Raw genomic sequence first — 25,541 nt, 5'->3', positions numbered from 1 at the left:
GCCAACATACCACTCCCCCTTAGGGATGCAGTAGGATGGATATGTTACCATCATGCTACTCAGGCTATTCACACAGGAAATAAAGACAGCAAACAAATAATTGAAAATGTGATGGATGCTAAAATGGGAGAGAAATATAGCATGCTTTGGGTTTGCATCACCAGAGTCTAGATTGGTAAGAGCTTTTCTATGGAGAGACCTATAGGATAAGATCTGAAGAATGAACAGGAGTTAAGTAAACAAAGTAGAGGGAAACAGTGAACCTGAGGGATGCCTGGGTGGCTCAGTGATTGAGCACCTGCCTTCAGCCCAGAGCGTGATCCTGGAGTCACCGGATGGAGCCCTGCATCGGGCTCCCTGCATGGAGCCTGCTTCTCTCACTGCCTATGTCTCTGCCTCTCTCTCTCTGTTTCTCATGAATAAATAAATGAAATCTTTAAAAAAAATTAGTGAACACGAAGTTTAAGTGAAAGAAATAACAGACAAGCAGGCCCAGAGGTTTTAGGGAGAAGTCAAGTGTGGCTGGAGAAGAGCACAAGTGGTGAGCCAAACAGATCTCCCTGTAGGACTGAATGGCTCTTTCCCCCAAGATGCTGGGAGTGCTGCGGGCCAACAACCCTCAACTTTAGAAAGCTACCCTGCCTGCTTGTGTCTCTTTCTAGTGGCATTTAGGGAGTATCCCATGCAGTATAAAATCCTGGCCACTTGGAACAGCTCTGAAGGGCCTCCCAACTCCAAAGCCTCCACTAGGGGAAGGGGAGAATAGCACTAGGACTATCCTGAGCTCGACTTCTCCCTAGGGTTTCTTCTCCACCCTTCCTTCCCAAAGGTGTTGACCTCAAGGGCACTCCTCAAATTCTTACACAAGAAACTCCCTCTCAGAGTCTGTTCTCCAACTCTGGGATCTAATGTGAGCTGGGATGAGATGCTAAAAGGCAGACTGAGAACAACTCAGTTAGGACCCCATCTGGAATTCAGCCCAAGAGTTTATATTTAAATTTTTTTCTCAAGGGTTTAAAATAAAGGTATGACAAGATTATTAATTACAGTATTAGACAAGAGAATACAAAGAGCAATATGAGGCAAAAAAAAACCTATCACCCACTCCATAGTGGTATATATACTCATAAACCTTGAGGCCTACTGATCATTGTAGTGGACATACCTGAAGCCTTTTATGGAAAGGAAATTACCTTGAAATTCTGATGTAATGAGACAATACGTTAGTTTGTGTACTATGCATCCATCCCTGGCTGTCATACAGGTATTATGATGCTCCTAGGCTTTAGATAGTAAATACTAGAAGTATAAGACAGTATTCATTAAAAAATTCTTATATGGAATTACATGAGGATAAAACAGATTCCATTCATGTGTCATAGCATGTATTTTCTTGTGAAACACTATGACAGAAAAGAAGAAGATAAAAGAAAAGAAGAACAAAGAAACAAATCCTTAAATAAGACTTTGGAATTTTAATATCTTATGCAATGTAGCAATGTAAAACCCACACCAGAGAACATTGAAAATTTCTCCCTGTTGCCATCAATTAGTATTGTAAGAACTCCTTTGGAGGCTCAACTTCTTGGCGTACAAGTTACCTAAAATGTGTCAGCAAATAAACCATAATTCTGCCAAGGATAATTTATTAATATGACCTGTACAAATCCATTTTAAATACAACCTTACCTCTAGCTTCTTGCTACCAAGAAGCAACTTTTTGATTTATTTGCATTTGTTAAATAAAGCCAGCATCTTTTTTTTTTTTTTTTTAAGATTTTTTAATTTATTTATTCAGGAGAGACACACAGAAAGAGAGAGGCAGTGACACAGGCAGAGGGAGAAGCAGGCTCCATGCAGGGAGCCCGACGTGGGACTTGATCCCAGGTCTCCAGGATCATGCCCTGGGCTGAAGGCGGCACTAAACCGCTGAGCCACCCGGGCTGCCCTAAAGCCAGAATCTTAAAAGAAAACAAAGGGCTGTAGCATAATGGATGAACTAGAGTGGAACATAAACAGGGACCCACCATACTGGCTGTGGATGAACAGACTGGAACAGTGGTGGCAGCTGCTCAGGGGCACTGTTTCAGAGCAGCTGCAAGATGGCAGCTAGTGGACTGTCTTCAGCTGCAGGGCCTCGGATGCACCTCAGCTTTTAAGCCCACGTCACATTCTTCCCCAGTAGCTCCCCAGCATAGCAGTGTATCAGGATCTTGTCATTTCTGCTCAAAACAGGAATTTTGTAAAGGCGACTTCTGCTCCAGCGTTCCTGCTGGACCAGCTGAGGTGTTGTAAGATCCATCATAGTCTGAGGGTCTTGGCTCAACCCTATCCTAACCCAACCCCTCTCCCACCATGTTTCCTTTCACAGGAGTCAGATCTGAACTGAGGGCATTCCTCTCAACACAGTGATGAATCAACATTAGTCCTGATGAAATGTGGGCAGTGAGAGAAAGAGAGGTCAAGAACAAATCTTTGTGCAACTGAGATAAGGGATATACAGGTAGGGAGATATTAGGTCCACCCTGAGTCAGGCTAAGAATGAGGTACCTTGGAGAAATCCATTTTTATCCACTGACTTAACTGTACAAAGGGTACAGTTTGGGACAACAGACTGGAATTCTGTGAATTTCTTTCCAGCTTGATAATATTCACTAGTGACTTTTGAGTATTTCACTTCACTATGAATTCCAGTGAGGTGGCTGATGTGGTATATGGGCTTTAAATTCTAAAATACACAGGTTTGAAGACCAGCACCAATTAGTGGAAGAGTTTCCCAATCATAAATGGGAATGGTAATTCCTATCTGACAGGGTGGCTGTGACCCAGCACACTGGCAGAGATACAACAGGCAATTTAAAAAAAAAGTTTATTTTCTTTTCCTATCTCAATGAACATGCTTGTTAAGCACAAATAATACTAACCCTTCATTAGATAGCCCTAAATGCACATGTAAGGACTGTGCCCTGTAAAGCTTGGCTGGCACCAAAATGCCTTAACAGTGTGTAGCATGTCATAATTGAAGGTGTCTCCACTTATAGAGCAGCTAAGGCAGAGAGGGTAAGTATTTCCAGTAACAAAAGCAAAAAGAAGAAAACACCTCCCCACCAGGGCATCTGAACAGGAGACTACAAGTTCCAAGTAGTATCTACTGCAGTCAGAAATAAAAACAGCCATGAAAAGAACACAGTCTATCACATCATAGATAATACTTACTTAGAAGAAACTCTTACTAAATTTTTTTTCTTTTTCATAGCACAAAGAAACAAAAAAGCAATTTACTTCTGCTTAAGGGTGCAAGTACTATATCCTCATACTATTTTTCACTGTCTACCTTTGTCAGAAAGGCCACTGCAATTTATTTACTAGAGAACTAGAATTTGTATGCAACCATGAGGGAATGAAAATACATTCCATAAGATCTGCTTGACTGATGCGGTTACAGAAACCAAATCTGCTTGCAGATGTGGAAATACACACGGCCAAATGTTTTTGTGCCCTTGCACTACATACCATATACTACCCAGTCTTCCTAAAATATTGATTTAATATTTAGACAAAGAAAACAATTTCTTGATGTGCCAGAAGGTCAAGTAATGCCTGAAGCCACTGCAGACAACTTGGCAGCAAATTCCCTTGAAAAAGTTTTTCCTATGAAAAACGGATCACTTGCCTCTTCACTGAGAATTTTAAAATTCACTTTTCTCAGCTATTATAAAGTTACCACTGATTTCCTGAAAATCCAAACAGTTTTGAAACCACAAAATTATGATGACACAGAAATATTTCCAACTCACTTCAGCATCAAGCTAAATGAAAAATGTTCAGAATTCCCAGAATCATAATCATTCCTCTTTGCCCAGTTCATATATAGAGTAAGGAGAAGCAAAGTATTTATCGAATCCATATGGATACTTGGAAATGTTAGCAATTGTGTTTAAACAAAATAAATTCAACTATGTCAGCATTTCAGGAATTTATAGCCAAAGACCACAGTCAAAGCATGCCAAAAATCTCATTCTAACCAGAGAGCATTTTCAAACTTTTCCAGAATGAACATTTTTATCTTAATGATCATAGACTCTGAAGAGTTTAATTAAACACTGGCACCTGGATGGAAATAGTGACTTAAAAAGTCCCTGCCAGGTTGGCAAGTCAAAAAGAAAGGCTCCTTAATAGTTGCAGATGATGAAGGGCAGTGACAGATGAATAATTAAATATGACCCTGGCTATGTGTTAAAATCTTCCTCATTTTTGTTCAGACCCCTGTGCAGAGTAGCGACAATACTCAAAGACTTTTCCCATTGATGGAAGCATAGCTTCTCCTATCTAAGGCAGACATCAATACAAATCCTCTAAAAAGTAACTACTACTTAAATTTCTGTTTTACAGATGAGGAATCGAGAGATTTACAATGAGCCTACTGCCCACTGTTTCATTGCTGATAATAACTAAGCCACGAACCCAATATATGCAATGCTGGATCAAGATACCAGGCTCCTGACCATTACCTGTACTACAGTAAAAGATCTTTACGGCAAGAAAAAGTCTTTCCCGGACAGTCAAGGCCAGCCAGACACGTATTCCCAAAGCCAGGATGACTGACCCTGCATCAACCTCAGTGGCCCATTAGCCATTTTGACTTATTTAGCTTTAACTGAATCTCAAAAGGTAGGTAAGAGGTCACCAAGAGAATAGCAGTAATAACTATTTGGGCAACAAGCCACTGCAACAAGCTAGATTGCATGGCATCAGACTGTCCAGTGAGCTGAAGCTATTCCAGGTGAATTTCATTCTACCAACACCACTTCCCATAATATAAATCTCCACCAAAATTTGTTTGCATTTTGTGCCTGGGATTATTATTCTAGTTTGAAGCCTACATGTTTTCTGAGCACGAATCTAAATATACCAGAGTAAGGACACAAGGAAGAGAAGCAGAATAACTGCATGGCAGCAAAAGGAGGTGTTAAGCTCATGGATTCACACATCTACTCATTGATCTAGGCATCAATCACACATGCTCCCATTCATTCACACGTGCTCTCACAAACATTTTGAACATCTACTCTGCACAAAACACTGCTTCAAGGGCTGGTGACTGTTTCACAAAGTCTTATTTTCAGTGATTCATATATTGAGAATTAAGGGTTATGCTTATTTTAGCTACATCATGATTGCCCATCCAATCTCCCTATAGTTTGTTAAGAAGTTCTTAAATGATATTATTCAGATATGCTGCTAAATAAATATAAATCCAGTTTCTAAAGACTATTTTCAGGGGATCTCTGGGTGGCTCAGCGGTTTAGCACCTGCCTTTGGCCCAGGTCGTGATCCTGGAGTCCTGGGATCGAGTCCCACATCAGGCTCCCGGCATGGAGCCTGCTTCTCCCTCCTCCTGTGTCTCTGCCTCTCTCTCTCTCTTCTCTCTATGTCTATCACAAATAAATAAATAAATCTTAAAAAAAAGACTATATTTTCAGTATGAAAAGGGATCCACTTTTTAATTAAATTTTGCTATGAATCCTTCTTGCAATTCGAAAGTATGAAAGCCATGTTAACTACCTGGTTGCACACTTAACACATTCAGCTTCTTCAAGAAGAGAATGCATAAAATATAGGCAAAATCTGGCATTTTAATTAAGTATATATTTTATTACTATCCCATGGGAAGTTCCATTTTCTCTCAGTAAAATTCAATGGAGTTTTGTAATGAAAAGAATACCAAATTCTATCATCTTTTAAAAGCCAACATTAACATTAGTGAGATACAGTTGTAAAGCTCTGCAAGATTAGCATTTACGCTTGGTTTTTTAAACAACTGCTTACATTTCTCAGCTAGCTGCTTCTCCTTTCCTCCATCTCCCACCCACACACATACTCTTTTCCTCCTAGACTCAACTCTGCCAAATTCTAGGAAGAAAAAGTTTCACTTTACATACCAACAGCCTGAAGATCTGATTTACCCTGGGGTAAACTTATTGCTTTGTACACAGATGAAAATATATTTACCATCAATTGAGTTATTTAACCTGAAGAAGTAACTGTAGTACATTCCCTGGTACTGTGTATTTTCAAGATGATGCCCCCCGCCAAAAAAAAAAGGTGAGAAGGGGGCCAATTCCAATTGTTCCAAAGAAAACAATCTATTACTTTCATTTCAGTGTATAAGTATTAGACACAGGATGGATGGGGGCTACACACGTGAATATGATATTATCTGCTAAATCAGAAAGTGCTCAGCATATGCATGTGTCGTCTGAGCATACAACAGAGAGGGTCCAGGGCCCTAGTCTAGAAACTGTAAGCATTGTAAATAAGATGAACCAAATGAAGTGGAGAGGTATATCAGTCAGGGAACCTGACATTATGTAACCATATAAAGTTGCCTGAGCCTCTATTTCTGCAGCTGAGGTGAGATGCTCACCCGGCAGAATTGTTATTTCTAAGAGTGAGATAATTTATAAAACACAATCCAATGCTTACTTAGTCCAATCAGTGACAGAAATTATTATTTTTACTTTATTATTAATATTACTGAAACAGGTTAAAAGATTAAACTCATTAATATAGTCTTACCTGGATGAAAATAGACATGCTTGTCATCTGATCTCATTTTACTTCTAATTCATCCCACTGAAGGCTGCAAAGACTGATTTTTCTAAAGTTGGTTAAACTAGAAAATTTTCAGTCTAATGAAAATCTTATTTTGCAAGGACCAGATTCTAATCAATATGAAAAAACACAAATTTTTTATTTTTTTACTTTTTTTTAAAGATTTTATTTATTCATGAGAGAGACACACAGAGAGAGGCAGAGGCACAGGCAGAGGGAGAAGCAGGCTCCATGCAGGGAGCCCGACATGGGACTTGATCTCGGGTCTCCAGGATCAGGCCCTGGGCTGAAGACAGCACTAAACCACTGAGCCACCCGGGCCGCCCAGAAATTTTTTGAATAATTAAATTTTATAAGTAGAAACAATACTAACACCTACATTAAAGTTGGTCTTGGCATTTCCAATTATAAAGGGCATTTTAAATGCATTGAGTGTGTAAGCATTCCCCACAACATTAAGAAACATCAATAAAAACAGGGACACCTGGGTGACTCAGTGGGCGAAGCATCTGCCTTTGGCTCAGGTCATGATCCCAGAGTCCTGGGATGAGCCCCATGTCGGGCTCCCTGCTCAACTGGGGGTCTGATTGCCCTCTGGCCCTCCCCTGCTCATTCATTCATTCATTCATTCACTCATTCATTCTCTCTCTCTCTCTCTCTCTCTCTCTCATGCATGTTCTCTCAAATAAATGAAATATTTAAAAAAATAAAAAAACAGCAATAAAGAACAATAATAAGGCAAGTCTTCAGTAACTTTCAGCATAAAGTGTTTTTTGCTAACTTTTCCCTAAAAACATGTTTCTGGGAAACAAAGAACTTATAGAGAATGTTTCCTCAGATGGTGCCACATTTATAGCATTAGGACTAGCCATCCACACTACCAAACCTGAGGCAACCAGGAGGTACCTTGTATCAGACAGGGGCCCATAATCTGAAAGATTCAAGAATCATTCGACTTGTAAAGGCAAGACAAGAAAACACACAAAAACACATGTTACTTAATTCCCAAAGTAACCCCTTTATGCCTTTTTATATGATGTGCTCATACCAGTAGTAAAATATATTTCCACTTTGCTCCTCTTAAAGACTGGCAGATGAAAGAGAAGATAACTTCACAAGCTAGGACCTAGAATCAATGAACCGTACTTCAAAGAAGCCCAAATGGAAACCTGAAACAAAATGAAGGTAGAGAGATAATTTGATGTTTTTAAATGTTTGCTGAATTACACTTGGGCAGAGCCTGGAGTCAGGGGACTGCAGTAGGGTGGGGACTGCCAGAAAGAGCAAAGTCTCAGACAGAAAAGAGCAGGCTATGCAAAATCTCTTGCTGCCCCACATATTTAAGTCTGCCACAAAAGCACATGTCTTGTATGGTCGACTTTTGCAAGAAGAAAATCTAAAAGAAAAGTTTGTGTCCTTGCCTTTAATACCTAATAACAGGCACAGGAAGAAAACAAGTCACACTTAATTTTTTTTAAGATTTATTTATTTTGAAAGAGATAGAAAAAGAGAGAGAGTGTACACATGGGGGGAGAGGCAGAGGGAGAGAGAATCTCAAGCAGATTCCATGCTGAGTGGAGAACCCAACGTGGGGCTCAATCTCATGTCCCCTGAGATCATGATCTGAACCAAAATTAAGAGTTGGATGCTTAACTGATTGAGCCACCTAGGCTCCCCATGTCACACTTTAAAAAAGACAAAAATGACTAGATTAAAGTTTCCCAAAACCCACCCCCACCAAATTGCTATAAAGGACTTCAATTCACACTGCAAATGGGGAGGGATGTAAGCAAACTGCCCTTGTATTTCAAGAAGAGTCAGTATACATCAGCTTACACCTGCATCAGACAGGTTTCTGAGTTCAGATGAGACACTAGGCAGTAAAGAAAGAGACAGTCAGGGCTGGCAATAAGATCCTCAGAAACTCTGATCTACCCTCATCTCTTGAACTACTTTCTCCACAAGGGAGGCTGGATCTCACAATGAGTAATCAGAAGTACAAGAAGAATCAAAAACTTCAAAGTACCTGTCTGCCGCATTAGGACAGAGGCAGCCATGGCTTCGGCAGACATTTCCAAGGACTGCCAGTCTGAAAGCCAAACCCTACACACCTTGGAAGCTGTCAACGGACTCTCTGCCTCTTCAAGCAACCAAATCAGAGGATGAGCATAAATGGCCACTGAGGCAGTGTCAAAAGCCAGGAATAAAATGAAATGCTGAGATTGTAAAGAACACTCTCTGTGACCCTAAGGAATCATGTGCCTAGCTTTGGGTGGCATAGGTCAAAGCTTTTGATGTTCTAGAAATAAAAGGAGACCTACATGTTCACTGGGATGCTATAAGAGAAGCAGCCAGAGACGTCAGAGCAATTCTATTTGTGTATTTGCAAAATCACACACACACACACACACACACACACAGTTCTTTATCCAATCATTTTATTGAATTTCTATATGAAATATAACTTTTTCCCCTTGTAAGGAGTCATGAGATTACATAATGACTTCAGATTATGTAACTAGGAAGTTATGAAGTTCCTAGATTATGTAACATTTAAGAACCATGGATGCATTTATTTTCTTTCGACCTATGATGTAATCCTCACTGGAAAACATGCATAAGTTATGAGGTGTTTGCACATGTAACATTTTAAAACTGGCTAGCAAAAGCACAGCTCACTGTTACATAAGTCATTCTTCCATACATGAAAGTCAATTACTAAAGGAATATTAGCTTGGCTACTCAGCTTTAAAATCACATAGAATTTAGTAAACTAGAGTCATATTGACACTAACTGTTTCCATCTTGCTTGGTCTTAACTCATTGACAAATTTCTTACTGCTTTTTTAAAGAATCCTATTTAATTTTGCTAAACTATCCTAAAGGTGCCGAGAATTACTAAATTGTAAAACTGCTTATGCGTTAGTAACCCACAAACCCAGCCATGAAATGGACCTTGCTATAATCCCGACCATTCATTTTTTCATTTTTAATACTTCTAACTTGACACTTAACTTCTGTGGCTACAACCTCCTACTAATGCAACTCTTGACTACTCTCAACCCTATAAGTTCTCTAGGTTATTACGATACTCAGTTCCCTGCCTCCTTCCAGCTTCCCTGCTGGCTTCACATTTCCCTGAGCTATCACACCCCAAGGTGGACCATTTTGCCCTCTCATCACACACCCTAAAATTCTTCATCTCTGCCTTTCTGCCCTACCTATCTTCCACCACAGGTCCCTCTACATTTTCCACGGCTGAGTAGTCAAAGAACTGGAAAAAAGCATATAAGTGTCCTAAACAACCTAACTACAAAGCTATATTATGCAGCCTTAGCTGGATACTAATTTGGTTTGGCAGGTTTTTTTATTCATCTCAATTGCATTTTCCATAAGAAGCTGTTCTAAATCTTCCATGGTTTCAAGTCTTCAAATCATCCCCCTATATTCATAGGAAATGACTTTACCTCCAAACAGACTAATCAAAGTAAGGAAATTAACACTCAATTTTTTCCCCTTTACTTTAAATCTATCACAATCATTACTCTCCTCTCTTCCTTCTCACCAAACTCAGGAATATATATTCAAACCAGTTTAATAAATATTTTATTGAGAACATACTATATAAGCCAAGAATTCTACTGAACATGTACCTAGCAGAATCAATAACTTAAGTTTTTAAATCCATGACCATATCTGACAGAGTCTAATGGGGACTAAAGAAACCAGAAATTGAAGTTATTTCATTAAAATGAGCACAGTGTCAGTGGAAAGAGTCACAAAGTGAGGTCAACAGTCCGAAGCTAATTAACCCAGCCCCAACACCTACTGACACCTGTACCTATCCCTGCCAGAGGTAGCTTCATCCTACGCTAGAAAATAGCTCCACCCTATTTTCTCTAGTGTCAAGCTCATCTCTGTATTTTCCCAGCTTAATTCACTTAAGTAACTGTTATCCTTCCAGAAAAGAGAAAAAAATGAAACAGTAAACTCATTTCATGATTGTGTCAAGTAACCACTCCACCTATTATTTCTTTCTTAGGTAGACACCCCTAAATATCAGTTGCTGTCTGTCCCTTTCTAGATTCTGTTGCTTCTCTCAAAGGTCACTAATGTGACAATGATTTAAACTTTTTTCAATAGAATTAAGTATCTCTAATAGATTTTAGGAGAATAAACCCCAATAAATGCTATTCCTTCCCTTCTAAAGTTTCACATGGAACACAAATCTCAGGAAAGCCAAGGCTTCATTTCTCAGAGAACGTAATGGACAGGACCACCCCTGTGTGGTTTCAGTCAGGCATCATGATGTTCCAAACTCTGAAGAACACAGGTATGATTATTCATGGAAACCAGATGGATACACAGCTTCCTTTAGTTAGAGCAATTTTTGTGCCATTTATCTATAAAACTCCATCAAGGGCTGACTTTCAAAATATTTGGATGCTAATGTGATCATGAGGAAAAATAGGAAAAGAGTAAAATTCTAATGCTTATTACTGTCAAGTAAATATTTCAGAATCCCCACAGAGCACACTTAACAACTATATTGTTAGTAATGGAAATATTTTTCCTAACTTGGCTCAAATCACTAACCATTAGTTTTAGAGAGTACAACAAGTGGACAGAAATGATCCTATGGCTGGGTCCTTTCCCCTGAGATCGATAATCAATGCTCCCTAACCAGAGGAGTCACAGTATCGCTGCCAATGGCCTGGGATTCCTAAACTACCTGGATGATACCCAGGTGAGGGAGCACAGAGCTCCTGCCCTGCTGACCCACTGACATTCTTTTCCCTATCCTGCCAAAATCATGGGTTCTCAGATTCTTCTCTCTTCTTGCTTCTCCCGTTGGTATATATTTTTCTTTTTGTTGACAACAAACTGATGTGCCTGGAAATGGCTTCAAGTACCTATGCTCCACTTGGGATCATTTTAATACTTTTGCAGATGGTTTGAAGCATTATTTTTTTTTCCACAAAATGAGCTGTGAACTCTAAATCATTTTTGCTGGATTTCTGCACTGACATATAAAATACACCTGGGATGACTGAAGCCATTTTTTCAACGAGACAACAGTGTCGTTAATTAACAACAGAAAGTATACCAACTCCATTTGTCAAAGCATAATGACTATCCCAACCATCCAGGATACCTATCTTAGTTTGAGTTTCCCTGCAAAAGACACTGAGACAAGGACTTGGGTTACTGTGTGTTACCTGAGATAGTTCATTCGGGTGGTGATTCCAAGGAGCACCTGTTAGGGAGTAAGGAAAAATATGACCGAAAAGAGAAGAAAGCCAGTGAAGGGAGTGGGACAGAACAGTCACTGCTGGGAATCAGTCCCCCTGGGTATTCTAAGGAGACATGAATAATAATGTACTTCAGACCTGTCCCACAGACAGAAAGGGAAAATGGATATTTGTTTCTGATCCTAATCCTTCACTGGCTGAAGACTGCCCCAGACTTCACTTGCTAGCACTAGCATTTCTAGGCTGCTCTGAACCAGAAGAGTAAGCTTCCATAGTGCTGAACAAAGTGCTCTGGTAAAGGAGCTCAGGAATCCAGCACTTAACACGGGGAGCTGTCAGTGTGAATGGGAAATGCCCACCACAGGTAAACTCAGGGGTGCACTAAAAGCATATCAACATCATCTGCCATGGCAGCCAACTCCTCGCTTTTGTCAAACCACCATGTTCTGCTGATTCACCTTTTAAGAAGTCTCCTTGATCTCACCATCATCAAATACAATCTACTATACTCATCTTCTAGTCTTTATCCCACTCCTACAATAGCTATCAATTATCTTCTGTGACCACCCCATCCCAACCTCCCCACTGTCCGCATCGTGGATGAGGCTCTCTTCTCGTAAAGTCATAGCCTTCACTGACTTGCCCTACCAGTTCCATCTTACTAATCACTAACTCTTCCAACTCTCCCTTTCATCAAACCGCCTGTTTTCTTCCCCCAGCAATGATCCCTCTCAGCTTTGAGCCTTTCCTATACAGAATGCTGCACCCCTGCTGGTCCTTTTGAGATCCACATAGGAACTATCAACTCTTTCTAAAGAGTTTCTTTGGTTGTGGCTTCCACTCTCCTCCTCTTCTGAACTATTCTAGTCCTGATGGCAAATAATGAGGTTAAAAGAAAAACAAAACAAACAAACAAACAAAAACACATTTAAAGTGGTAGGGCAGGAAGCCCTGGCCAAACTCCTGTATCCAAGGGGCAGAAACTGAGATCAGTGCTTCTTTCTTAAGTTCCTCCAACATTCACTAGAGTGCCCACTAGCCAAATCCCACCAGGAACACATTTGTAGTAAATAAAGCAAGCTATCTTTAGCTGTCGCAAGAGGAAAAGTTCACTAAAGGAACTTGGGCATCCTAAGAGGAAATTACAATACGTTTATTATAGAACTTAATATCTGTTCTAAGTGATTCCATGGAGGGCCTAGGAAAGTAGAGGCCAGATTTGGAATAGAAGCTTTCAGGAAGTGGGGGCAATTCATGATCCTAGCAAATTTAACCTGGAAGGCAGAAGACTAAAGCTGACTTGGAGTGATCATTGGTAAAGCAGCAACAATCACTCATGTCAGTCACTAGAGAAGGGTGTTTAATTACTTCTGTGGTTGCAGTTTCCTTGTCTCCATCTTGCTTCATACATACTCAAGGAGTAGCCTTGTATGATTATTTATATTCTGTGAGAAGTATTTATGTTCAACTTGGAACTGCGGGCTAACTGCCTGAGCCATTTTTCACTTTCTCAAAAGTTATTTGAAAGATACCAGAATGACTTAAATCATTGTTGAAGTAATTTCAAATTTATTCTAAACTTAAATGCTAATATAAACTTTAACTTATAATGCATAACTCCACCTTCCTGGCAGGCATCATGCACATGGAAGGGAGTAACACATCTTGGCTTTGGACATAGGTCCATGAGCTCACAGTCCAGAAGGAAAGGCAAATGTCTAGGCTGACATAACACAAGCATGAAAAGTGCCAAAAACTAAGTATGGATAAGGTACTGAGTTATTGCATTAAAGAGTATTAAACTCCAGAGCATTAAACTCCATCTGGATGGAGGGTGGGTGAAGGTTTTCAGGGAGACATGTCATCTGTGATGGATGTAGAATGACTTGGAGTTGATCACCTGGAAAATGAAGGGTGGAGGATGCCCTTCAGCAGCAGACACACCATATATAAAGGTATGAGATGGCCTAGGGCTTGGGAAGCAGAACATACGTCAATGCTGATGAAACAAACTTTACTTAAAACTAAAAAATATTTTGCAATGGAATTTAATGAATTTTCAAACCTAGACTATGTTGTTATTACATTTTGCTGGTATGGAAAGAGAGAGTGTTACATGACCTATGACGTAAAAATCTATTGGGCATTGACCTAAGGAGAAAACCCAAGGGGATTAGGTTAGAATACACATATTTGATGGTGAAAGCAAAGGAAATAGGGACATACGCCACTTGATTTGAAATATTTTTCTCCCTGGTGGCAGAAAGTCCTCTTTCCTTTCTTCTGCCTCACTTTCCTAAATTCACATGTACTTCCAAACTAAATGATATCAATCAGGACTCCCTGGTGTTGTATGTGATTTGAGAAAGAGCTTGGATCACCCAAAGAAAGGAAAAGGGTACTTCTGAAATACAGCAATGCAAACATGTTTTCTCATGTAAGCTGAGTTTTGAGAAGAGGAAGTAAATTATTCCAAAACATAAATATTCTTAATTATGGATCCTACTCTGGAAATGGTGTAGATAGCATAGAAACAGAATGCAAGTTAACCCAAAGTAATGTATTTAAGTGTCCTTCCCTTGACTATGAAAGACTGGAAAAATTTTCAGAAACTTTTCCTACTAATATACAAAATCCAAAGCCCAAATCATGGAAATAAAGGCAAACAAATTATAACATTATATAAGAGTCACTGAATTTTTAAATTTCTCATCCCTTGCCACATAAAATACACATATACATACATGTGTCTATGTGCATATAAAATTTACCTACTGTTAATACTGAAAATCTAATATTAAAGTTTACTTTGTAAATACAATGCCCTAAAAGTTAATGCACTTTTCCACAGTCCTTCAAAAATTAATATATTATCACTATTTAGGACCAATTCATTTATTTCTAGTTTGAAATTGAAATGATCTAAAAATTAATGGTAAAAAAATGAGGGGTTTCGATACTACAATTAAAGAGAAGTATTAGTAATCTTAAACTTCAGAGTAGGAAAGCAATATTTAAAGAAAAAATTTCAAAATAAAAAACTATTTCATTAGAAAAACAGATGAACAACTAACTAGAACAGGGAAAGGATATGAATAAATCAACACAAAGTTAAGAAAAACAATCCACAGAGTAATACAAATAAGTGTTCCATGAACAGATGAAAAATGCTCAGCCTTTCTATTAAGTAAGGACATGCATGAGACACCATATTTTACACTATTTACGATGGCCAAGGATAGGAAAGCACACAGTTGACAAAGATGGAAGGAAGAGTCTTTTCCAGAATCCAGTCCCTTCCTGGTAGGAGTTCAACAGTCATTTTGGAGAACAAGGTGGCAACCATAAAAAATATTAAAGTTGCTCATTACCTGTGGCCTGAGAATTCTACTTGTAAGAATTTTTGCAACAGAAAAGCTTGTAAAAGTAGAAAATACACTTGAGAACCACTGTAGGAAAAAAAAAAAAAACACAACCCAATGTCCATCAAAACAGATCTGTTAAAATATATTATTGATATATCTTTACCCACACATATACAATGGCGTTTCTTACATTACTTATGTGCTTTATATGGAAGATGTTCTCTTAATACATTTTAGGAGCAAAAATCCAATTGCAGAAATGTGTATGTGTATAAAATGAACCCAAAAATCCAATTGCAGAAATGTCTATGTGTATAAAATGAACCCATTTTCATAAAGTAATAATAAATCACTATTTGCATAGATCAAAAACCATACAAAAAAACCCCCATACATATGCTGTGTTTTCATTTTATTTTTATTTCATTTTATTTTTATGTCAGGTAGGACTTATTTTGCTTTAAGAGTAATTTCTGGCAACAACATATACAGAGAATGTAACTCCTCATTCTTGAAATCTCTCCCGTATCTTTTGATAAAAATATCTGCTAGTACATTTGTATAAAACAGGTTTGTATAAAAATGTTATAATAAGCTTCAAGCCATGCTTTAGTAGCATAAAAAAGACCATTTGAAGAAATGATGATAAATGCCATTGTGATTTAAGTTATTTTCTTTAGTCAGTGAAAAAATGCCACATGATTAGCTCAGTGATGTTTCCAACTACACCATCATGGTGTTTAAATATGGTCACAAACCTCAGAAACTGTCACAGTTATCACAACTACATATTCCAGAAAAGAGGAATGAGAGACAGAGACAGCAGGAATTGGAGGGTAGCTGGTCCATTTCCTAGCATTGGAACCACAAGACACAACTGGGGACCCTGTTTGAAACACTCACGGAAAAAAACAAGCAGTAGTTAAAGACGTACAAACTACAATTTAAAACTGACAGTCAAGTGGCTTTTAAAATGTGTAGACCTGCCATCCTACCATGTTTATTTTGCACTGGAATTCTGTCCATTCAACCTATTACACTGGACATTCTTCCTTCAGGAGTCACTACTATCCTATCTCTAAGGCTGTAAAAGGAAGCCAGTTACACATACACTGAGTTTCATGAAATGGTCCAAGAAGGATCCAGTTATATGCACAGAGCAGTCTCCTTATGTCACGCCTGCTCTTCCAGCCTAGTATTTCTCAACCTCACATGCTGACATTTTGCATCAGAGGATTCTTGTTGGGAGGGCTGTCCGGTGCTCTGTAGGATGTTTAGCATCAACCTTGGTTCCACCAACCAGATGCCAATAGCACCACCTCCCAGTAGTGACACCAGAAATATCTCTAGACATTGCTAAATGTATCCTGGGGGAAAAATTATGCTCCCCAAATTAGGTTGGGGAGCCTGGGTGGCTCAGTTGGTTAAGCATCCAACTCTTGATTTCACCTCAGGTGATGATCTCAGGGTTGGCAGATAGAGGCCTAAGGCTGGCTCTACACTCAGGGGTCACCTTGAGATTCTCTTTCTTCCTCTCTGTATCTCCCCCATGCTCTCTGTCTCAGATAAATAAATCTTTAAAAAATAAATAAATAAATAAATAAAAATAAAAACTATGCTAGGGGGGCCTAGGTGGCTCAGTCAGTTAAGTGTCTGCTTTTAGCACAGGTCGTGATCTCAGGGTCCTGGGATGGAGACTGGTGTCGGACTCCCGGCTTATTGGGGAGTCTGCTGCTCCCTCTGCCCCTCCTCTCTGCTTGTGTTCTCTTGCTCTCTCAAATAAGTAAATAAAATCTTTTTTAAAAAATTATGCTACGTTGATAACTACTACTCCCTAAAGTATATAAATTCCAGTAAAACCATTAGTGGGGTTCAAAAGAAGAGAAGAAGAAAGAAATATACTGCAAAAAAAGCATAAAAATGATTAAAATAAACCTAGGTTGAAAGTTTTAAAAAGATGCATTAAAAGAAGCTTACTGGGGCACCTGGGTGGCTCAGTGGTTGAGCATCTGCCTTTGGCTTAGGGCGTGATCCTGGGGTCCTGGGATGGAGTCCTGCATCAGGCTCCCCTGCTGCTCCCTCTGCCTATGTCTCTGTCTCTCTCTCTTTGTGTCTCTCATTAATAAATAAATAATATATTTTAAAAAAATCAGCAGCAGGTTACTGGATGCAGCATCCAGTATGCTTCTAAATGTGGATAAGGAGTTAGGATTGCCCTTCCTCTTGAAGATAATTAAACATATTCTGAGTTTTCTTAAGTGAATGTGTGGAATATCATTCCTTTGGTGACCAAACACACCTTATTTACCACCTATGTGCATGCTTATGGACTGGAAGGAAATACCTTGATTTTTTTTTTTTTTAAGATTTATTTATTTGGGAGAGGGGGCAGAGGAAGAGGGCCAACACGGAACTCAATCTCATGACCCTGAGATCATGACTTGAGCCAAAACCAAGAGTCAGATGCTTAACCGACTACACCACCCAGGCACCCCAAATACCTTGATCTTTGAAATCAAAGTTTATATTCTAATTCCATCACTTCAAACTCTATGACCTTGAAGAAGTTGTATCTTCTCTCCATATCACATACTAATGTGTATAATGGAAATGATAATAGCTTTTCATGGGGGTTAGTACAAGGATTAAGAGAGAACAGAAGTAACACTCCTAGCACAATCCTATTATAAGGTAGGCAAATAAATCTTTTCATCCTTCCTCCTCACAGGAGTTAACAGAGGAAAGAACTGCAGGTGGAAGGAGTCCTGGGATGGCACTTTCTTCACTAAAGGAAAGGGACTTAAAAACCTCTGTTCAAGAAACAAGAAGACCAAGAGAGAGCTCTCTCTCAAAAAGAAAGGCAGTGGCCATAGAGGCAGGTGAGTGATGAAGCAGTAAGACTTGGCTCTAGTCACCTTTTGGGAATATCAGCGTGATTTGCTGCTGAACCGTATTTCTTTCATTCTTAATTTCACAAAACTTGATCGGGTTCTTCAGAGATTTTATGGTTCTTTTAAAATTACATACTAAGGAGTTAGTAGGGATCATATAACTTTATCTTTTTCATGTAATATACCTTAAAATGCTGATTAAAATGTTGTGCTCAGAACCTAGGACCTTATTTTGTCAAATATACTTTAAGTTTTAGAGCAGTTTCAGGTGCAGAGCAGAACTCAGTGGAAAGTACAGAGTTTCAATACATGCTCCTTCCCATACACAGGTACCACCTTCACCACTGTCAGTATCACATCAACATCAAAACCTAGTCTAAGTTTTTTTTTTTTTTTAAAGATTTTATTTATTCACATGAGAGAGATAGAATGAGAGAGAGAGAGAGAGAGAAGCAGGCTCCATGCAGGGAGCCTCATTTGGGACTCGATCCCGGGTCCCCAGGATCAGGCCGAGCTGAAGGCGGCGCTAAACCATTGAGCCACCCGGGCTGCCCCATAGTCTAAGGGTTTTAACAAATACATAATGACATATATGTACCATTTTAGATGACACAGAAGAAGTTCACTGCTCTAAAAAAATCTGTGCTCTGCCTATTCACCCTTCCTTTCCCCCAAATCTCTAATGATCACTAACCACTAATCTTTGTGTTCTCTCCATAGTTTTGCTTTTTCCAGAATGTCATATAGTTGGAATCATACAGTATGAGCATTGGCTTCTTTCACTTAGTAATACGTATTTAAGGTTTCTCCATGTCTTTTCATGGCTTGATAGTTCATCACGTTAGTGTTGAGTAATATTCCTTTGTCTGGATGGGCCACAGTTTACTCATCCATTCACCTACTGAAGGACATCATGGTTGCTTTCAAGTTTGGTGACTATGAATAAAGCTGCTATAAATACCTGTGTGTACATTTTTGTGTGAACATAATTTTCATTTAGGGAAATACCAAAAGAATGCAACTGCTGGATTGTATAGTAAGAATATGCTTAGTTTTATAAGAAATTGTCAAACTGTCTTCCAAAGTGGCTGTGCCGTTTTGCATTTCTACCAGCAATAAATGAGAGTTCCTGTTGCTCCATACCCTCACCAGCATGGGGTAGTGTTAGCGTTTTAGATTTAGGCCATTCTGATACATTGCATAGTGGTACCACACTGTTTCAATTTGCAATTCTCCAGTAACACACAATGTTGAGTATCTTTTCATATGCTTATTTGCCATGTGTATATCTTCTCTGGTGTGGTGTTTGTTCAGGTCTTTTGGGCGTTTTTTAAATTGGGTTGTTCATTTCCTTACTATTGAATTTTAAGAGTTTTTTTGTATATTCTGGGTAACAGTCTTTTTCAGATCTAGCCTATGCAAATGTTCTTTCCCATCTCTAGCATGTCTTCTCACTCTCTTGATGCTTTCACTTTTTCCATTCATTTTCTCACCCCTCTATTCCACTCTAAATTTGTTTTCTAATTAAGTTAATTGAAAATCATTTTTTTTTTAACTGACAGATATGTTTACTTATTTCAGGCTTAATGGAAAAACTAAAACCATCTTCTGTGGACCTGGTAGAGGAGAAAGAGGACAGACTGGAAGGAATGGCTAGCCTGTAGCAGTTAGATGAACATATAAGCCAACGCCTGGGGGCTCCAGGAGGGAAGACAGGGGGGCCAGCTTTCCAAGCTCAGGTCCTTAGCTCTGCTAGTATATCAAATAGCATAAATCACCTCACTGTAAGACTGCATGTACACGCGGGTGTCCGTGTGTGAGAGTACACATCGTATTCAGAAAAGGTCTCAAATTTACATGTTTAGCACTGTATACAAATGAAGTCATTCATGTACAAAGAGATGTATAATCAATTTTATATTTAAAATACACACTAATTTTATAAGCTTTTTATTAATTATACTGGGAACTTCAGGAACTAGAAATATCCCAGGTCTCCATCCTCCTCTGAGAGGTCTGGTTCTCTCTAACCAGAGTAACTTTTAGTACCCTGCATACAAGTTATCAAGTTTTTTGGCTGAATTCCTACTCTTGGTTCCCAATTAGCACTCATCATTAACAATATATACAAATATGTTAAATAAAAAATATTTCTCCCCAGAAGAAATACAATGGCTCCTAAGAAGGTCAAAGAAACTGCTTTCAAAGACTGAAAAGCAGAAAAGCAAGCAAAATTCATAAGACGTTCTGAGATTATTTTCCTCTTAATTTTAGAAGTTTAGTTTAATGACAAATAAAAAAGTCTCTTCCTAAGGAAATAGCACATGAAGATACGAAACACAAAGTTAAAGTTCGGAAACAGGCATATTAAAATGATATACATTTATGTATGGTTTCATGCTTTTCTTAAATCTACCCCCGAAAAAAAAAGAGGTGTTACCTACAAGCGTAAGGCTATGCTAAATATAGCCTACTTTCAAATCACTGTAAGTCCCAAGCACTGAGGCATTATGAAACTGATTATTACTAGTAGTGATTGTAATCAGCTGTACATGGGTGGCTATGGCCACTGAAGGGACGTCACATCTGAGAACACGCTGGTACAAGGAAAAGCGTTAAGAAACATACTGGGTATTGTACTATATGTTGGCAAATTGAATTTAAATAAACTATTAAAAGAAAAAAAAAGAAAGGTACTATCTCACCCAGGTGTATTTGGGGCTCTGAAAATAGACCTGAGTTCAAGCTTGGGGTTGCTACTTACTAAATATAAAACTTGGGCAAGTTATTGTCCTTCAAGCCTTAGTTTGTTTCCTGTAAACTGAAAACATCACCACGTAACTCATAGGTTTCTCTGGTCATTAAAGAAGGTAATGTATGTAAAATATTTAGCATAGTGTGTGGAACCAGCTGGGTCTCAGCAAACAGTGGTATTCAGTAAGACTGGTGATGTGTCAATTATGTAACAAACACTAATTAAAACAGCCACAACAACAACTCTGGAATAGAAGAGGCTGCATCTTATGAAGTTTCATTTACAAGCTTACTAGGGAAGGCAGAGAGCTTCACTCTCTCAGGCATCCCATGAATGACAGAGATGAAGTCATTTCCACTAAGTTTCCTTCCACTACTCAGAACCACTGAAAGGCGCTTTAGCCACACTGGCATCAGTTACAAATCATGTTGTACATTCATTCACTTAAAAGGTCTCCAGGAAAGACATCATTGGTCAGTGTTTTTCATAATAGTAAACGCCACTCCTGCGTGAAGGCCATGATTTTAAATCTTTCTACTACACAACATGCCTCAGTGGTTTATATCTCCATCTGTATCAGTGGTCTCACTATAACCATGATTGAGTTGAGCTGAGGTATCAGAAATCTGCAAATATTTACTGAGTGCCAACTATGCACTGGTTACAGTGCTAAAGACACAGTGATGAACAAAATTTTTACCCTTTGGGGAACTGATTACCTAGAACAGCGTTTTCCAATCTGTCTTTGTCATCATTTTACACCATGACCTAGTAATACTTATACAACATGACCTAGCAATACTTATACACATGTAAATGTGTATACACATGTTTATATACATATGTAAATAGTGACATGTAATATGACAGAAAACAATATTTTTACACTCTAATGTTTTCTTTCCTAATCTAGTTTTTCTTTTTTTTTTACATGCTGGTTACTACAACTAAAATAATTTTCGAGGTACTAATAGGTCACAGCTCACCATCAGAAACTGTGACACAGCTTACTGTGCCATGCCTCTTCTCTGCCCTCTGCACAATACTTGTTACAGGCCTCAAACAGTTCAATGTGAATACCCAACAAAAGTGTAAGTATGTTCAACAAAACATTTTCCTCTGGAAAAAAAATAAAGTGAACAGTCTACAGTTTTTCTGAAGCTAAGATTTCCTATTAGATACCACTTGTTTTAATGGAATGCAACCAAAAATAATAAAGCCTCGTTTTAATGACCCTCTTGTTTATTCCGGAGGAAGAGAATGGCCAAAGTTGGTGCCAAATCGCCTCCAAACCCAGGATACATGGAGCAATTCAGCCACACCTTTCATTCCTGATCATCCTGAGGCATCCTGAACTGTCATAAAAGAAACAGTTGCATAGAACAGTTTCTATCACTTAAATTCTGTAGGACAACTCCTTCCCAGAATGAAAGGCAATAAAGCTTCATCAATGCTGACTACATTTATTTGGAATTTGGCATAAAAACTTTAAACAATTTTCACCCACATTCACAACTCTACCAGTCTAAGAAGAAAGAGACTGATGAGCAAATTAAGGGCAAAAGGAAGAATGTAAGAAAAATGTTTACCATATTTAAGAGAACAAACTCTCTAGCATCACACGTGGCACAATTGCACCAGTGTGATAAATTCTCATTACAAATCACTTTTATCTATTTAAGGTGGGTGTGGCACTGTTTGGCCAAACAGTGAAACTTGCTCAAAATGCTATCTGTATTTTAATGAAGCTGCATTTACTTTAAAGTAGGCCATTATTCAGAATAGCATTTTCAAAATTTTAATGAGTGCCTAAGTGATTCTGTTAGTAAGGCTTTACAGTATTAAACATCTTAGTCCTTAAGTACTGTCCTTGTGGATATAAACCTCTGATTTGTCTATTTAAGGTAGAATATTCTAGCATTTTGAATCTAAGAGTTGGAAAGAGTTTTCTTCCACACAAAATAAATATGTTATACAGAAGACTAAACTTTGCTTTATTTTTCTTAATCATGACCTCTGCCCACTAGGATAACACTAGAGTTGGTTATTTAAATGTCCATTATATTGAATCTTAAATTCTTAGTTCTTTCTGGTTCTAATCAGAACTCGATATTCCAATAATTTCAAATACTTGTCAATTTAAAAAAATTATACAGTCCCTGAGCTTTATATGACAAAATATGCCTTTTCCCAAAATGCCATGCTTACTAAATGGAAATATTTCTATTACATCTTTTCACTGTGTTTTACATGGTTAAAGAGGAATGGAGGAGTAGAAAAAGGGGTAGAGAGAAGGACAAGTACCAGGTGGATTTTTTACCCAAAACTGTATTTCACACAAGCATAGAACAATAGTAATCATTCTAAGCTTATTCATACTGACTGCAAAGAAGACAGAAACTTAAAATTAATGAATCTATAAAAGTGCAGTTTTTGGAAACGAAGATGGACATTACCCCAGAGAAGGGTCTATTGAAGGGCCTGCATCTGTTTTTCTACAGTGATTATCATCCACTGCCTCTGAACACGTCTCCTCTGTAGCTAAGTCATGCTATTTTTATGTCACAGGGGGAGATTTTTGTTTCTGAAACTTGGCTTAACCATAAAAGGAACTTGTATTAAATTAAGTATATATTTCCTAGTCCCACCACAGACCTAATGAACCAGAATCTCCAGAGAAGAATCTGATTTTTTAAGTGATGGCAAATTTAGGTCTTTGGCTTTCTGTCTTTCTGCTGGGCAGCATGCTACCAGTGCTTCAATCAAACCAGCCACACAGCCACTCTGATACAGGGCTGATGGCTTGAAAAATAAAGCACAGGACTAAATTCCAATAGGGAAGAAGGGGACAGACCAGTAACAGCAGCCATAAAAAATGTCTCTCTAGGTTTATAAAATTCAACCAATAGGATCAAAAGTCTAAAGAGTAAAATACAACACAAACCCAGGCCTACATGTCTCTCTAGCATCATCTGAGGATTATCTATATATTCCAAATCTTCATATCACCATGGGATTTCGAATTTAATAACCATCCAAAACATGGCACAAATCCCCAGACACATTTATATTCTTGGTCTCCTGAATAATACTAATTTAGAATGAAGAAGGTTTATTTTTTTTTAATTTCTATTTATTTATGATAGTCACAGAGAGAGAGAGACAGAGAGAGGCAGAGACATAGGCAGAGGGAGAAGCAGGCTTCATGTACCGGGATCCCGACGTGGGATTCGATCCCGGGTCTCCAGGATTGCGCCCTGGGCCAAAGGCAGGCGCTAAACAGCTGTGCCACCCAGGGATCCCAGAATGAAGAAGGTTTAAAATAAAGACTGTTTTCCATACAACATTCTGAGGTAGATATCCACATCAAATTAAAGAATTACCTTCTGAAGATCCTTCTGTCATTTTCATTTTATTTCTACTTATTATAAATTATAATCAAACAAATTTCATCTCTGAATTTAACCATTTTAAAATTAATATACGAATACACATATCAGGGATGTTAGCCAAAAACTGATTCAGCAGCTGTGTGTTTAAGTAGTAAGAGCAGCTCAAATAAATTCTGAACCATAAATTCCTCTGAGGAAAACTTGATTTTTTTTCTCCCTTCCTTGGGCTCAGTCTTTCTCTTTTGGCACATTCTGCTCATCATACAATACTGTATACATTCATAGCACTTCATAAATAATAGGAAAATAAAATGATGTCTGTAGACATAGGCCTGGAGGGATCAATTCTTAGGCATAATTCCAAAAGTTGACTTTAACCATGGGCAAATTATGCTAAATGTCCTCAAAATGTACTGCTGAAATATCTTTATTTTCAAAACAAAACGTATATAATCAAAATGTGGTCAATATAGTTGGTCATTGTGAATGGTTAAGTGTGTCAATGACTGGAAACTAAAACATTAACTTCATCTATTTATCTCCCTATTATCTAAAATCTCTAAAGTTATAACCACATTTTGAATAAAAAATTAATCAATTCCCAGTTTCTTATGATAGTAGGGGGAAAAACATAGCGTGGGTAGTGCAAGAGAATAAGCCATCCAAAATTATTTGGAATCATTTAAACATTCATGTTTCCTTGCGGGTTTTCTTTGGAGACTGATCAAATTACATTTTTAATAGAATTGTAATGAAGTTCATTTCATTCTTTATGTAAAACTACCTGACAATAGGGAAAAGAATCCAATTCATGTTCAAGTTCCAATTTATTCAAGTAGTAGGCCAGGGATTTTTAAACTGGCTACAAACAACCAAACAGGTAGATAACCCACTAATAAGTAATTCCTTCTTCAGCATAATAAGTGTAAAACCTCTCAACACACTGAAGATTGGATTATATCCTATAACCCTTGGCAAGTGCAAGGCATGTACGAAGTTACATAATCACACTTGGAAATTCACATGTCTTCCTATGACTGTTTAGCCCACAGGCTTCCCCTTTCTTGCCACTACAATCAGAAACAAGAAAGTAACAAGAGCAGAGTTTCTGCAGAAATCCCAGTCCATGGAGTCCAGCTCATCCTCACAATAACTGTAAAATAATTTACATTCCATGTGATGAATAACTAATAGTGAGATTAAAAGATGGGAATCTGAACTAAACCAAGAAAAGAAGCAGAGAAATCTTTCACTGTTTAGTATTATTTAGC

The 25,541-nt window shown here is 38.3% G+C and overlaps 1 protein-coding gene across 6 annotated transcripts in view; it reads right to left on the bottom strand.

Moving 5' to 3' along the window:
• BICC1 (BicC family RNA binding protein 1) overlaps positions 1 to 25,541 on the bottom strand; it is a 270,938-nt gene that overhangs the window by 87,049 nt on the left and 158,348 nt on the right. The window lies entirely within an intron of this gene.

The sequence above is a fragment of the Canis aureus genome, chromosome 4, assembly GCF_053574225.1.
Source record: "Canis aureus isolate CA01 chromosome 4, VMU_Caureus_v.1.0, whole genome shotgun sequence".
NCBI classification, from domain to species: domain Eukaryota; kingdom Metazoa; phylum Chordata; class Mammalia; order Carnivora; family Canidae; genus Canis; species Canis aureus.
This window is presented reverse-complemented; position numbering and strand designations above follow the sequence as displayed.